The sequence below is a fragment of the Hyperolius riggenbachi genome, chromosome 5, assembly GCF_040937935.1.
Source record: "Hyperolius riggenbachi isolate aHypRig1 chromosome 5, aHypRig1.pri, whole genome shotgun sequence".
NCBI classification, from domain to species: Eukaryota; Metazoa; Chordata; class Amphibia; order Anura; family Hyperoliidae; genus Hyperolius; species Hyperolius riggenbachi.
This window is the reverse complement of record NC_090650.1, coordinates 55881703-55898681: the sequence shown is the minus strand read 5'-3', so window position 1 is coordinate 55898681 and position 16979 is coordinate 55881703. Positions and strand designations below refer to the sequence as shown.

The 16979-nt window shown below is 44.1% G+C and overlaps 1 protein-coding gene across 4 annotated transcripts in view; it reads right to left on the bottom strand.

Annotated features, from left to right (window-relative positions):
* MPP7 (MAGUK p55 scaffold protein 7) overlaps window positions 1-16979 on the bottom strand; it is a 508595-nt gene that overhangs the window by 426701 nt on the left and 64915 nt on the right. Inside the window, exon 1 of one of the 4 annotated variants that reach the window (XM_068235722.1) lies at window positions 10682-10763. The exons of the other annotated variants lie outside the window; for them this stretch is intronic. The gene's annotated coding sequence lies outside the window, so the exon portion shown is untranslated. Of the gene's footprint in view, window positions 1-10681; window positions 10764-16979 lie in introns of those variants that run through there. 4 annotated transcript variants of the gene reach the window in all.

Below are 16979 nucleotides of genomic sequence, written 5' to 3'. Positions count from 1 at the left end.
TCCTTCCCAGAAGACACTGCTGCAGGTAGGGATAGTGGGTAGCCCAAGCTGCATCCTTCCCAGAAGACACTGCTGCAGGTAGGGATGGTGGGTAGCCCCAAGCTGCATCCTTCCCAGAAGAAGAAACTGCTGCACGTAGGGTAAGTGGTAGCCCAAACTACATCCTTCCCAGAAGACACTGCTGCAGGTAGAGTAAGTGGCAGCCCATACTATATTTTTCCCAAAAGACACTGCTGCAGGTAGGGGTAGTGGTAGCCCAAACTACTTCCTTCCCAGAAGACACTGCTGCAGGTAGGGTAAGTGGCAGCCAATACTACATCCTTCCCAGAAGACACTGCTGCAGGTAGAGTAAGTGGCAGCCCATACTATATTCTTCCCAAAAGACACTGCTGCAGGTAGGGGTAGTAGTAGCCCAGACTACATCCTTCCCAGAAGGCACTGCTGGAGGTAGGGATAGTGGGTAGCCCAAACTACATCTTTCCCAGAAGACACTGCTGTAGGTAGAGTAAGTGACAGCCCATACTATATTCTTCCCAAAAGACATGGCTGCAGGTAGGGGTAGTGGTAGCCCAGACTACATCCTTCCCAGAAGACACTTCAGGTAGGATTAGTGGTAGTTTAGACTACATCCTTTCCAGAAGGCACTGCTGGAGGTAGGGTGAGTAGGGTAAGTGGCAGCCTGGACCTTGTTATCCTCCGATAAAACACTTCAGGAGGAGAGGAGGAGGGTGAGCAGGAACCCAGACTACAGCTTCTACTGAAAGGCGATGGCAAGCACTACAATAGGAGTCTCACCTTAAAGGGAATGGGGAGAATTGGCCTCAATTCACTAAGCAGTTTAGACTAGTCTACTGATGGTTTTTAGTCTACTGATGGTTTGGTCAGTTGCATCAAAGGGGAATTTACTATTACCAAATGTTTTAGACCTGTTTTTAGACCTGGTCTAAACCATTTAGTAATTAGGTGGGTAAAGCAGGGGAAATTATCAAAAGATGCAATTCACAAACAGGTAGCTATGACTGACATCCTCCTCCTCTGATGAACTCTCCTCTGGATACAATTAATCTCCTGCATAATTAATTCAAAAGGGTCCATCCTCACATCAGAAATACCTCACAGAATTACGTTACCGACAGAAATCAGCTGGTCTAATCTCTGTCAGAAAAAGTGGGCGTGGTCACTCCTTGCTCGCCTTTGTGAATTGTGTAATTACTGAATGTTAGACCAGGTCTAAAAACAGGTCTAAAACATTACACCAAACCATCAGTAGACTAAAAACCATTTGAAGACTAGTCTAAACTGCTTAGTGAATTGAGCCCAGCAGGAAACTGTGTGTGGCTCATGTGTCTGTGCAGACGAAACAACTTCAAGTATTTATGAACCTTTTATTTTTACAACACGGCAGTTAATGTTTAGTGTATGAGTTACGGGGTTAAAGGATTGCTTGTAACGGTTGCTGCTAATTTTATCTAATGCACCTGCTAATAACTACAGCACACTAGAGCAACTTGTTACTGTATATACATATTTTACACAACAGCTACAAAGTCTCTGCCAATAAGTGCCATAGCCCAAGAATAACTGTACTGTGCCCAGAAGAAGAGCTTCACTGACTGCCAGTGCAGCTCACCCCTCCATTCACTGAGTGCAGCTGTGTAATGATAATACAATATCAAGAACCCATGTGTTTTTACTGAATGCATTGTACATTGATTATCCTTTATGCCATACTCTCAGGGCATGCAGGCACTTCTGCCCACAGAGCTCATGGAGGGTAAGTAGCAGGCCAGGTGTGACATCATGTCGAGGAGAAGCGCAGGACAAGTATAAAAGTTAAGACAATTTAGGGGCACCGCCGAGTAGGGATGGAAATGCATTGAGATGCAAATAATTTCAAGTTGGTACAACATTATGCAAATTATGTATGCAAATGTATGCTGCTTGTAAATTAACCAGTCAAATCCTGCTGAAGGAAAAATTTGTTTGGTCCATTTTCAAACTGTATAAATTTTGCATATAAAATTTGCATAATCCTGCATCAATTTGAAATTATTTGCATGATGCATCACATCGACCATCCTTACAGTTGAGACCTCTGCACAGAAGAACAGAGCTGATCGGGCGTGGCTTTTTTTCTTCCAAAACGGGCTTTGTGCTACTGCACAGGTGCAAGATGTCTTGTGCCTGCGCAGTGCGACCACGCACTATATACAGATAGGAGCGCGGCCGCAAACTTCCAGGGACTGGGGAAAGGGGGCAGTGTCCAGCGGTGGTCGGGAAGATTCTCTACAGAGGTAAGTATCTTACATTTTTCCCAATGATCTCACAGGTTTGCTTTAAAGCTAATGGGAAGTTAAAAAATAAATAAATAAACCAGGTACCTAACAAAGGAGAGGGAAGGCTCTGGGTCTTATATAGAGCCTTTCTGCTCCTCCCACGGTCCCCTCCGTTAAGTGCTGGCTCCCCCCTTTGAATCCTCCGCCGATGGAGGCTTTGGGAGTCTTCGGGAGCCCGAGTGCTCCCAAAGACGGGCGGCTCCGTACTGCGCATGCGTGAGTCCGCAAGAGAGGGCGCTCGCGCGTGTGCAGTATGGACCTGTCCGCCTTTGGGAGCACTCGGGCTCCGGAAGACTTACGAAGCTTCCCTTCGGCGGCAGAGAAAGCAGTATGGGGAGCCAGCGCTGGAATGCAGGCACCAGGAGAGGAGAGGGAAGGCTCATTAGGACCCAGAGCCTTCCCTCTCCTTAGGTGAGTATCTGGTTGATTTTTATTTATTAGTTCCCATTCACTTTAAATAGTTTAACTCTGACCAGTTGCATAATGATCTGTAATTCACTGAACGTGCTTCCTTTATAAGCATATATATTTTTTCCATACTAGACAGCTTCGTTTATAATGTGTGTTAATTAGTATTCACCAAATGCATAACATAAATAACAGGCATTGATCCGGTTGCCTGTGTACTCCACATACAGATCAATGCATACAGCTGGAGGTGTGAATGTCACAACCCTCTTTTCGTCTTGCCAGTGATTAGTAGTGGAAGCTGGGAAGGCTCAATAAATCGTACAGTTCTGCCTGTAGCATCTCCCATTGTTCTAGCTTCAAGTACAGCACTGCGAAACACTGCAGTGTGTGTAAGTGATAAATACTCAATGGTTTACATACTTTACTTCTACTGTGCATTTAGTTGCTGCCTGGAGTTCAGTGTTAAACCTTAGTTCTAGGCTTATTATTCCTACATACCAAACCCCCAACTGCCCTATGCCAGCCAAGATACAGCATTGATGAACTTAGAAAGAAAGTGAGGGGGTAAGGAGATATAAATACTTTATCGCTGTTTAAAGCACACCCTGTGTCACTCCCGACACAAGAGAAGAAGCATTGTAAACAAACAAAATGATATGGACATCGTGGTACCTTTTGAGAGGGGGAGGGGCCCAGACTCCCAAGGTGCAGGACCTTACCCAGCAGTCTGGGATCAGAGGAAGTGGCCAGAAATGTAAAAACATGCTGCATCTTTAGGGCTGGTTCAGACGGACGCTTACGGAGCGTTTACCGCAAGCGTTCGGAACGACGCCTTAAACGCTCCCATTCAAGTGAATGGGAGAGTTTGCACCGAGCTTTTACACGCGTTTACACTAACACTGCGTTCCGGTCCCGATTTTCGCTTGCGTTCGTGGCCGCCCTGGAAGCTACATGTAGCTTCCAGGGGCGGCAAACCGCGACGCCTAATGTCCCCCTAGGGGAAGAAAAAACGCCACCGCATCCGAATGCGACGCGAAGGCTGCTGAAAGCCTGATCGTGCAGCCGCAGCAACGCCCCAAACGCGACGCCATGCAGACGTCCGTGTGAACCAGCCCTTAAAGAGAAACACATTAAAAAGGAAAAATGAATCCTGCGATTGGGATTTAAAGTGTACTATCAATGTTACTAATGTCTTAAAGAAAACCTGTAATGGGAAAAAGTTCCCTAGGGGGGTACTCACCTCGGGTGGGGGAAGCCTCCGGATCCTATTGAGGCTTCCCCCGTCCTCCTGTGTCCCACAGCTGTCTCGCTGTGCCACTTCAAACAGCGGGGATGTAAATATTAACCTTCCCGACTCCAGCGCAGGCGCAGTATCGGCTCTCCGCTCGGAATTATGCGGAAATAGCCGATTGCTGTCGGTCCGCTCTTCTGCTCAGGCAGAAGTCTCCTGCTCTGTGTAGTAGAGCGGACCCGACAGAGATCGGCTATTTCCGTCTATTTCCGCGCTGAGAGCCACAACAGCGCCCCCGCTGGAGCCAGGAAAGGTAAATATAGCAAGCCTTGTCAGGCTTGTCGAGCGAGGATTGCGGGTGACTTCGGGGGAGTCAGCGCTGCATTGCCAGCAGCTACAGGGGAGGGGAAGCCTCATTGGGACCCTAAGGCTTCCCCCTCCCAAGATGAGTACTACCCAGGGGATGTTTATTTCAGTACAGAGTCTCTTTAACTGCGTGTTAATTATCAGCAGATTTTGTGGCTGGGGGTCAGTTAAGGTTAGGCATTGGTAGAGGAAGGGCTCGTGTGTGTGAACAGGGTTAGGTTCGGTGTTGGTAAAATATCTGTAAAAATTACTGATATTTTAATATCGTAATTAGCAACTGACTGGAATATCGGTAATTTTACCAATATTCCAATAGTAGTTTCCCCTGGTGTCCAAATTACCACATTTGTATATAACTGCCATGCTGCTACCTGCAAGTGACTAACAGACTCACAAGCAACTGATAAGTGGTGAAAGTAACACTGCCAACTGCCCTGTGTGGACACACCCTCAGAGGCATTCGTTTTCTCACTAGTTTTCCTATTAAAGCGGACCTGAACTCAGAACAACTTCTCTGCTGTAAAAGATAAGCAAGAGCATTATAACCTTTAAAGAAAACATTTCTTTGCTACAGCTGATAGAAATCCTGCAATAAATCTGCAGTGTGTCTACTTCCTGCTTTAATTGAAGCAGATAGATTGTCAACATCCTGTGTTTACAAATTAGCTGCTCTGCCATGGTAGAGGAGATACCTGAGTGGACACAGCTGTGGCTGGATGGTGTAATGGTTAAGGGCTCTGCCTCTGACACAGGAGACCTGGGTTCGAATCTCGGCTCTGCCTGTTCAGTAAGCCAGCACCTATTCAGTAGGAGACTTTGGGCAAGTCTCCCTAACACTGCTACGGCCTATAGAGCGCGTCCTAGTGGCTGCAGCTCTGGCACTTTGAGTCCGCCAGGAGAAAAGCGCGATATAAATGTTCTGTGTTTGTTTGTTTGAGAGATCAAATTACGGTGGTGATTAATCACAGATGAGGGGGAATTAGACAGGCTAAACTCTCCAAATACATACAGGGTGCATTTCTCTAGGTTTTGCTTCTGTCCTGTGCAAGAGTTCAGGTCCACATTAACACAAAAAGAAACCAGGAGGTCCCATAGGAAGGAAGTGAGGTAAAAATAAAAACAAAAAAACTCCAATGGGCATACAAACAGTAGTGTAGGGGAAAAAAAAGTTTGCAACCCTTTCTCACACTATTCAAAACAAAAAAGACAAATCTTTTAAGAGCATGCCACTTTAATACCACACTGGAATTCTCAGCCTTTAGAAAAATTTGGCCATGCCCGTACGTATGTACACACACTAAAGGCAAGCTTCCAGGAGCCTTTAATAAAATGGAGTTTCAAGAAAGGAAAAGAAAGGTGTGTGTGTGTGTGTGTGTGTGTGCGTGCGTGCGTGCGTGCGTGCGTCGTTCCAGCCTTCTATTTCACTGCTTTCTTTGCAAACGAAGATCTTATTACAACACGGGCAATCAATACAAACACCCGGTACAAAGCCTGACATACAGGATTCCCATAGAGCAGTGGCATATTTCACATACCACACTGCGACTGCCATCTGAGGTGCAGGCTTAGGGAGAACACAACCCTCCCCTGATCTCTACTGACTAAATATCAGCCCTGGCATGTAAGTGATCACAGAAATCCTGTGCTGCTTTGGAAGCTTTTCAAGCATGCAGCCGATGAACAGTCACCTGCAGAGCCCTGCGCCAGCCTCTGCCCACAGGAGACGTCACCTGGCATCAGCGCCAGCTCGTAGCAGCGTGCAAACCTGGCACCAGCAGCCGCTAATCACACAGCTGAACACAGAACGCTGCTGCCAGGCTCCACCTCGCTCTGCTGTACTGAAAGGGAACCTGTCAGAATATAAATATGGGAGCCCCCGGAACTGGCATAGCTGACCTGCTTCTAAAGATACAAGCTCTTAATCACCACTTAAAGAGAATCTGTATTGTTAAAATCACACAAAAGTAAACATACCAGTGCGTTAGGGGACATCTCCTATTACCCTCTGTCACAATTTCGCCGCTCCTCGCCGCATTAAAAGTGGTAAAAAACAGTTTTAAAAAGTGTGTTTATAAACAAACAAAGTGGCCACTGTCACAGGAGCCCTAGTGGTCTGACCACACTTAGCCTTCTAAACGGTGCCAGCGCACAGATCGTGCGAACTCTGGTCGCAGTCAATGAGCAGGAACCGTTAAGAATTAGCCGCAGACAACCCAGAAGGGGGCCTGTGAGACACGGGTAATTACAACGTACACACGATTCCGCGGTATCTGCCACCACCACTGGTATGGGCCAGTGGACCCGATTTACTAACTGACTAGTCCTGCGAATAAAACGGTTAAACACACGGTATTCTGTCTAGCCAACAACAAACAAACAGTAGCGTATCTTCAGAGACCCGGGATCAGTTTTGTGTGTGCTGATAAGCAGGGTAGCGGACAGTGAATGACTTGGAGAAAGTCGTTTATTCACGCAATATAAATAATTAATATATACAGACAATTATTAAAATCAACAATTATTAAAACAGTAATAGCCAGTATAAAAAATAAAAGAAGAGGGTTCACTCCTACATATCTTTTGGGAATGTCCAAACATCAAGAGGTTTTGGACACAGATTCACTCACTAATTGAAGAAATAACCTGGGAAAAGGTAGATTTTATACCTGCTTCACTTCTCCTCCATGACACCCCAGGCCCAACCAAATCCTACAAAAAATCACTTACAATCCACCTGCTCAACGCAGCAAGAGCGCTTATTCCCACCTTCTGGAAACAAACAAATATTCCTTCAGTTAAGGATTGGATTGGAAGGGTTGAGTCTGTGGAGTCTATGGAGAGGATTATTGCTTGTGCCTCTGATAAAATGGATCGCTTCAATTACACGTGGGCCTTATGGAGCGAATTTCAAGTCTCCCAAAAATATAAACTCCTAATGGGTCAATAATACTTGGCCTCAAATACTCACTGCTCTTTACAAAATTGCTTACCCCGCTATATTTTAACCCCTCTAGAAGCTCTGATATTAGAATTTCCTACTAGTCTCACCTATTACCCAGAGTTGAAGGAAGACCGAACTATGACCGTCCTGTCACAGGCTAATGCTTTATGATACTTGTGACCACTCATATGCTATTACCTTATGCTGCATACAAGCTGTCAATTGCAACTGCCCTTTATTTGTTTTTAAGCTTTCCTACACTCAAGAATACCTCAATACGCTAAGACATGATATACTTAACACTGACAGTCTGTTATCAAGAGCTGATGAAAATAATGAACAAATGTATAGATTCATGTTACAGTTCTCACTTTGGATCTATTCGCTAACGCTTATAGATTATTGTTAAAGCATCCTTTATGTTCATTGATCTGTTAATAAACTTTAATAGTAAAAAAAAAAAAAAAAAAAAGAAGGGAGAAAAATACTTAGTTCCTGGAAAGATGTCCTTTTTGTGGGAAAAATCAGAGTTCTGGGTTTCAATCAAAGTTCAGAGTTCAGACCAGGTGGATGCCAGCATATCCTCAAGCTGGCACCGATGAGTTCAAGATGTTTTCAGGGTGGAGGACACTGAGTTTGGCTCCTCTGCCATTCTTATGCCCCTGATTCAGTAGGAGGGAGTGAGGGCGGGGAGCCACACACCCCCTTAGAACATGAGATGAGTCCTCCCCTTGTCCTGGGAACCCGAAATCATACCTTAACCATATATGGGCTCTATCTCACAGAACCGTACAGGTCAGGGCAGATTTACTAATATTTTTAGGTCTGCCTCGATGTACCCAGCAGCCTGATACCAAACATGAGGGGTGGGACCCTTGTGGTATCAGCAGGGCACTTTCGAACTGCCTAACTGGCAGTCTTTCCCTCAGAATGGTCTGAAATTTCTTCAGAACCAGCACCAGATAGGGCCAAGCATGCTCTGTTAGTTTGGAGGGTCTGCCAGCCTGGCAACACAGAAAATATGATACATATAGCAGTTTATGGAATATGAGATACCCCTGGGATTGATAGCAGGTCATTCCCAGGCAAAGGCTCTTTGAAGTTTGGGGCAGCTAGCTAGGTGTCAGCTCCCCTGCTGGGAGGGAGCCGGAGGGTCTGGCTTTTCTCCCAACTAGATTGCTTCTGTCAGGGCCCTTTTCCACCTGCAATCGCTAGCGTTCATGCTGAACGCTAGCGATTGCTGAATCGCAAAACCGGCGATTCCCCCGACGTTTGCGGCCGCGATTTTGCTATGCTATGCACTGCATAGCAAAATCGTGGCAATTATCGCTCCGCCGCGCGTTCGCGTCCCCGACAAAAGCGAATCGCGGTAGTGGAAATGACCTACCGCGATTCCTATGTTAAAAAGCAAACCGTAGCGATTGTAAAATCGCTAGCGGTTTGCGGTTTTGCGATTCAGCTGGTGGAAAAGGGCCCTCATGGTCTATACCTGATGGATGGGCCATCAGCACAGCTTGAAGCCAGGGACTCTCTGGGCCCAGGCTCATTAGCATATCAAAAGAGCCATCCAGCACTTGGGCTGGTGCTATCTCTCTGCTGAGAGAAGACTTCAGCTGCCCCTACACACTCAACCCAGATTGTATCGATTTGAAGCGCAATCGATGCAGAGAATCGAGTGCGATCGCTTTTCTTCACGGGCGGTTACAAGACGCGCCTGCGGCCCCGCAACCGTCCGTGACAGCCACCAAAACAGGAAGTAGGTTGATGTACAGTATGTCCACACATAGAATATACATCCATACACAAGCAGGCTGTATACACCCTTCCTTTTGAATCTCAAGAGATAATTTGTGTGTTTCTTTCCCCCTGCAGCTATCTGCAGGAAGAAACAGCCTGACACTTCAGTGGAAGAGTGCAGACAGCTCTGCCTGTATGTAATTCCTCAGTATGTGAAAGCCCAGCCAGCTCAGAGGAGGATTTATCCAGCTTGTAAAAGATAAGAGAGAAGAGAGAAGCTACCCTAATCTAAATAATACACAGGCAGTGTGCAGAGAGGGGCCTGGAGGGGGGAGATGCATCACAGAACCACAACACTGAAGAACTTGGCAGCCTTCCAGACACAGGCTGACAAGTCTGACAAGAGAGAGATAAGTTGATTTATTACAGAGATGGTGACAGTAGAATGTGCTGCAGTAAGCCAGAACACATTAGAATAGCTTTTGCAACTTGTAGGATGATAAAAAACAGGATGCAATTTTTGTTACGGAGTCTTAGTATTGGTTCCAGGTGCAGTTTTGGTATATGCATTTCAGAAAAAATTAATTTAAATTAATTATGCATACAAAAGTTGTTAAAAATAAACAAAACAGGTTTTTGTAAAATAAATAAAAAAAAAAAATTATAGCGCTGCATCAATTCCTCTGTAGCCAGTCTAAACCCACTGCCCTGTCCGTCACAAGGGAACGCAGGGAGGAGAGCGACATAGTTCACTGAAGGCAGCCTCATGGTATATAGTTTCATATGATAGTTAAAGAGAACCTGAGGTGAGAGGGATATGGAGGTTGCTATATTTATTTCCTTTTAAGCAATATCAGTTACCTGGCACCCTGCTGATCCTCTGACTAATACGTTTAGCCATAGACCCTGAACAAGCATTCAGCAGGTCACGTGTTTCTGACATTAGTCAGATCTGACAATATTAGCTGCATGCTTGTTTCTGGTGTGGTTCAGACACTACTGCAGCCAAGTAGACCCGTAGGGCTGCCAGGCAACTGGTATTGCCCAAAAGGAAATAAATATGGCAGCCTCCATATTCTTCTCACTACAGTTGTCCTTTAAACTGAAGTAAATAAAAAAAAGGAAAAAAAAAAAAAAAAAAGTCAGATACTTGCCTATGGATCCTTCTGAGCCTTCCCTGTCCCCTCTTAGTCCCTTCATTGCAGCGCTGTCATCCCTGCTAGAGCTATTTAACTAACTGGTCAAATACACCTCCAAGAACCCTTCGGAATGAAAAGGGCCGTATAGTATAAAACAGGCTCTCCATGGTTCTGTGGAAATCCTGCCTGAGGTAAGAGCAGGCTCTACGGTAATCCTGCCTGAGGTGATAGCAGGCTCTCCATGGGTCTGTGGCAATCATATCTGAGGTAATAGCAGGCTCTACATGGGTCTGTGGTAATCCTGCCTGAGGTAATAGCAGGCTCTACATGGGTCTGTGGCAATCCTATCTGAGGTAATAGCAGGCTCTACATGGGTCTGTGGCAATCATATCTGAGGTAATAGCAGGCTCTACATGGGTCTGTGGCAATCCTGCCTGAGGTAAGAGCAGGCTCTCCATGAGTCTGTGGTAATCCTGTCTGAAGTAATAGCAGGCTCTCCATGGGTCTGTGGTAATCCTACCTGAGGGTAATAGCAGGCTCTCCATGGGTCTGTGGTAATCCTGCCTGAGGTAATTCCTTTCCCCTTATGAGGTAAAATTCATACTTTCCCTCTCTGAGGTAAGGGCCTTGTTGATTGGCTGCAGCCCTCTGTACAGGAAAAGACTGAGTCAGCTAGGTCTAGGTGATACCTGATTGGTCGGTTCAGGTCTCTGCCAAGTGTTGCTAGGCAAATACAATGTTGCACCAGCCAATTACAGGTGTGTTGGGTACATACAGTAGAATCCCTTTATAGTAAGCTAAAAGGGGCCAGGAAAAGTAGTTTACTATATTAGAAGTTTAATATATCATAATTGGTCATATATTATATATTTATACAGGTGTATAGCTGGGACCTGAGGACTGAGTATACTATTCAGAGTTTTACTATAATGAGATCCTTTTAAAGCTTGCCACACACTATACAATTTTTAAATATCTGTTCAATTTAAGAATTGCAATCATTTTTTCTGACTGATTGTAACATTTCAAAAACATGACCAATGTACCACCCACCTGTGTTCAATTTTTCCCCAATTATTGTAAAAATTATTGGAAACTCTGAGAAAATTGTTAGGGGGTGTAAATTAATAAACAGAAAATCTAACACACACCATACAATCTTTAGAAAAATTTCCAGCATTCCGGATCTATAAAATTCGGAACAAAAACGGGAAATGTGATCGGATATTTCAGTTGAACCAAAAAGAAACGTTCGTTTTTTTTCGGGAGATCCGATCATATATATTGAATTGCCGTAAAATCGGATCATTTTATTGTATCGTGTGTGAACGGTGGTGACATCACTGAAACCAGGACACAGAGGGAGGAATGGGAAGGCTCCTATACAGAGCCTTCCCTCTCCACAGGTAAGTATCTGACTTTACCTTCACTAAATTCAAGCACTTTATTGTCGTTGTGTGACAGAACAACATTACTGATTTGCTTTAAAGAGGAACTGTACTGAAAATAATGTAATTAATAATATTGCTTTTTTAGCCTAGAATGGCTAGTTCTGACTTAGTCCAATGGGCAGATGCTATGTCCCTTAAGCCTCATCTACACGTGTAGATGAGGCGGCGATCCGGCGGCTCGATTAGCCGCCGGATCGCCTCTTCTGCATCCCCGCTCGCCGCGCGTGCGCTTGAATCAATACCTGCTCGATTCCCGCTCGTCCCCACGCCGCACCGCTTATCTTCCGCTCGATTCCCTGCCATTGTACCCTCGCGCGGAGCGAGCAGGGAATCGGCGGTGGAAAGATCCGTCCTGTCGGATCTTATCAGCAGCTCGATTGATAAGCAACATCGGCGTCGCATCTACGCGTGTAGATGCGGCTTTACAGAGATACGGAGATGGAAAAACAAAGCGAAAACTGCCTTTACCCACTTCTCATCTACACATAAATCAGCTGCGAGAATAGATCTAGCATTTGGGGATGCTGAACTATTATCGCATATACAATCAGCTCAATATTTGCCCAGTGGACTTTCTGACCATGCACCTCTTGAAATCTCCCGTTCTTTTGGTGCTTATAAGAATAAAGCCCTCTGGAAGCTTCACCCCAAGTGGATACAGGATAAGGACATAGGAGATGCAATCTCTAGTTCCATTCAAAACTATTGGGATACTAATACAGGAACTGCCTCATCACAAATCACCTGGGATGCTTTTAAGGCCACAATTCTTGGGGAATATATTAATCAAATTTTGGCCCGTAGAAAAGAATATGAATTAACTCTAGTGAAACTAGTTGACAGCGAAGAGCGAGCCACCAGTGCTTATGCAGCTACCCCGATGACAATACTTATAGTGAAATGTTGCAATGCAAAATATTGCTAAATTTACATATGACTGACTTAACTAAAACCTCTCTCATAGAATGGCAGCAAGCTACCTTTGAGCAGGGTGATACAAATGTGAAGCTGTTAGCAAACATAGCCCGTAACCCCTCTGAACATTCAAATATCCCTGAGATTAGACTTGACTCAGGAGCTATTATTGCAAATCCGCCTGAGATTTTAATGCAATTCCATTGTTACTACTCAGATCTGTATGCTTCTAAATTCAATGGCGAAGATGCACAAACCTCCAACCTCTTATCCCAACTAGAGACCCAGACACTAGATGAGGAGACTTCCCAAACCCTTGACAACGACATTACAGAAGACGAAGTACTGGAAGTAACTATCTTTCCCCTCTAAAAAATCCCCAGGCCCAGAGGGGATCCCCATCGAATTTTATAAAAGATATATCAGAATTTTGGCCCCATCTTTAACCAAACTATACAATCATGGTCTGGCTTTCGCTGTTTTCTAGAGACCTTTTCTCAGGCACATGTAATCCTTATGCCTAAACCAGATAAGATTACCATCGAATGTAGCTCCTATTGCCCAATCTCCCATCTAAATAATGACCAAAAATTTCTCACCAAAATACTTTCCACCTGAGTAAATAAATCCATTACTAATATAACTGACCCTGACCAAACAGGATTCATGCCTCAGAAGACAACAGATATCAATTTACGCCGGATACACACACATATCCAATTGTCTCCTGAGACTGAGGTACCACGAGCACTCGCATTTCTTGACATACAGGAAGCTTTCGACTCCATGGAGTGGAAGTATCTTTGGTTGACCCTGGCCAAATTTGGATTTGGTCCCAAATTTATTTCTGGACTAAAAATGCTATATAGTAATCCAAAATCAAACATCCAAATCGGCCAAATGTTATCTGAGGATATTCACCTACAAAGGGGCACTAGGCAGGGGTGCCCTCTCTCTCCAGCCCTCTTCGTGATAGCAATCGAACCTATAGCAGTGGCAATATGCCAACAACTCTATGAGGGGCTTTCGTGTAGGAGGGCTGGAGGAGAGGGTATACCTTTATGCAGATGATATGGTGCTATATCTGAAAGACTAACAATTCCATAAATGGAGTACTTGACATATTCAATTCCTTTTCTCCACTGTCGGGATTATGTGTTAACTGGAGTAAATTAAAGATACTTCCTCTTACTCAGAATTCCCAGCTTCATACACCATTAGATTCAGTTAGCAAGTTTAAATACTTGGGGCTTTGGATAACCCATAATACTTTGGACTTTTACCAGCATAACCTCCTCCCCTTACACATTAAGAACTCTATAATTTACAGCCAAGCTATAAGGTACAACCGGATTTGTTCTGACAGGATGGACAGAGACAAGCACCTGGATCACCTTAAGAACACTTTCATTAAACAAGGTTACAGTCCTCCCATGGCTGAGGCCCAAATCAGGAAAGCCAGCAACATCCCCAGGACTGAACTCCTGAAATATAAGCAAAACCAGAAAGAGGAACGTGTCCCTTTGGTTGTCACCTACAACCCACACCTGGAAATCTTAAGGAGGATTGCTAAGGAACTTCATCCCATTTTACACAAGGATCACAGACTGAGAACGATATTCCCTAAACCTCCACTCTTGTCATATCGGCAACCACACAATCTAAAACAGATGATTGTCAGGAGCTCTTTGAATAGGCCTCAACAAAACGGAACGTCACCCTGCCGACAAAAAATATGTGGGACCTGCAGACACATTTACTCCACTGACAGGGTAACGATACCAGGTTCACAACAGGAGTACAGAATACAAGGTAAATTTTCTTGTGGGTCCACCAATCTGGTATATCTGATCATGTGTGCTAAATGCCCCAATGTTATGTACGTGGGAGAAACTGGACAAACTCTGCGCAAACGTATGAATGGACACAGGCACACTATTAATGATACCAAATCTGGACTCCCAGTTGCTACACACTTTCGGTCCAACGGACACAGCATGGATGATCTTCGTGTCACTGCCCTGAAGGGCGGCTTCAAAACGTCAAATGACCGATTAATAGCAGAAACAAAATTTATAAATTGTTTCAAAGCTGTGCAGAAGGGTCTGAATAAGGACAACAACTTTCTATATTGGTATGAGATTGATGATACATGAACTGTCTCAGCCACCCTAGCTGAACTTGTGAACTAAGAATTTACGATACCTCTGGGTCAATCCTAATACCAGGTCTGTGAGCAATAAAGTAAACAAGGATCCTTATTTTACCCCATTTAGATGGTCTGTTTGTATTAAGGCATCTTAATGATGTATTTATGCTTGAAAAAAATATCTGTTTTTCCTTTTGATGTTGCATGTATATAAGCTGTCTGTACCACCAGCTTGCAAACTAACAGGATGTAAACCTGACGAAGGCTGCAAGGCCGAAAGCTTGTTTATTCTTATTCATTTGTAGTTAGCCAATAAATGGTATCATCCTGATTTAAAACTTCTTGCTTTTACTTCAGGAAACCAAACAAACTGACCAGTTGGAAATGTCTCCCTTTATCTCTTGCAGGCAGAATCAACTTAATTAAAATGAAGTTATTACCTAAATATACATATCTATTCAGAAACTCCCCTATACGACCAAACAAAAACTACTTTGCACAAGTCAACTCATTAATGTGCAGCTTTATTTGGGATAACAAAACTCCCTGAATTAGTTTAAGGAAGTTACAGAGGCCATGGACAGAGGGAGGGCTTGCCTTCTCTAACTTTTACAAATATTTCTTAGCTAGTCAATTGGTGACTGCTCAATGGTGGCTCCCTCAGGATCACTCTAACTCATCTACGGTACTGGAGGCGGCGTGCTTGGGGTCGTTCGAAGCTCTCGCTCAGATCCTCTACAGGGGTATAAAAGCACCCTACCCTCTAACATCAAATATGAAAGTTATAATCGAGGCCTGGAACACAGTACACTCTTGGTACAAAGCCCCAATCAACAGAGTATCTCCCAACACCCCTATCTGGAACAACCCCACACTCGGACAATTTTATACTATTCGAGACCCTGTTTGGATAAGGAAAGGCATCTCTCAGGTGAGACACATTATTTCTAACAGTACTCTCACTACTTTTGACAATCTTAAAGAAAACTTCTTATTGCCTAATAACTACTTCTTTCGCCATCTCCAACTGAGACATGCATTTCAGTCCCGGTACAGCGAGGTCCGGATTAGTCTACAGAGCTCTGAATTAGAAGATATTCTCTGCAACGAGAATCTAAAAAAAGCTCTCTCCTCTGTATATCAACACATTATATTGCTTACAGAACCCCATTCCACGATCTACATGCAGCCATGGACTGGTTTAATTCCTACCATGGATGATGAGGATTGGGAAAACATTCTCATAAAACCATTCGAATACTTAATAGCCTCGAAAGACAAATTGATCCAATTTAAAATAATTCATAGAGCCTATATGACACCCTCCAGACTTTCGATCTTCGGAGGGCTCCAGATGCTGGAGATGTGGGGTTGACTTGGCAAATTTTGATCAAATTTTTTGGCTTTGTCCTGCGATAGTCTCAAAATGGGAGGAAATACGTAAATATATCTCACAATTAACTAAACTAAGGGTTTCTCCTGAACCTCTCCACTGTCTTCTCGGAGAGGTAACAGCCTTAGCCCCAACTAGAGCCCAAAGAGTGCTATTGGGTCTCCTGCTGTTTTATTACAGGAAATCAATGCTGCTGCATTGGAAGCAGCAGGACCCGCCAACAATCCCGTTTTGGAAAAATCTTATTAAAGGTGGCCATACACTCATAAGATTAGCAGCAGATAGAGCATAAGATAGATTTCTGATCTATCTGATGTGTTTAGGAACATTTTTTACTAGGAACAGATTTCCAATAGATTTCAGTATGAAATCTATTGAAAACCGATCTGATGGCATGTATTTGCCATCAGTTTTCCATTAGGCCCAATGCAAAATAATAAGCAATCTCAACAGATCGAACTAGATTTTCCAGCATGTAAGATCGATTGAAATCGGCTGCAAATCGATCGATTGGTCAATCGATTTGCGATCGATCTATTTTAATCGAGCGGCCGCTAATCGGCTCAGTGTATGGGACCCTTAATTCATCTCTGCACTTATACAAGGCAGCATACATTGTCCCACCAAATTCCAAAAAGTTTGGGGTGTATGGACTAAGAATCGTGATAGAATAACCTCAGACTAAATAATACACGAAATTTGACAAGGGGGAATGGGTTTTCTCACTTTTTGTACAATCTGGAAGTACAATCAATTGTATAAACCCTAGACCATCCTAAAATGTGCATTTGAAGGAACAGCCTTTATACTCTGCTTATATCATTCGGGGGAGGGGAAGGGAATGGGAGCAACAATGTATTAAGAATGGTTCATATCTGCGCACTCAGTAGATGCACTGTAATTTATGATA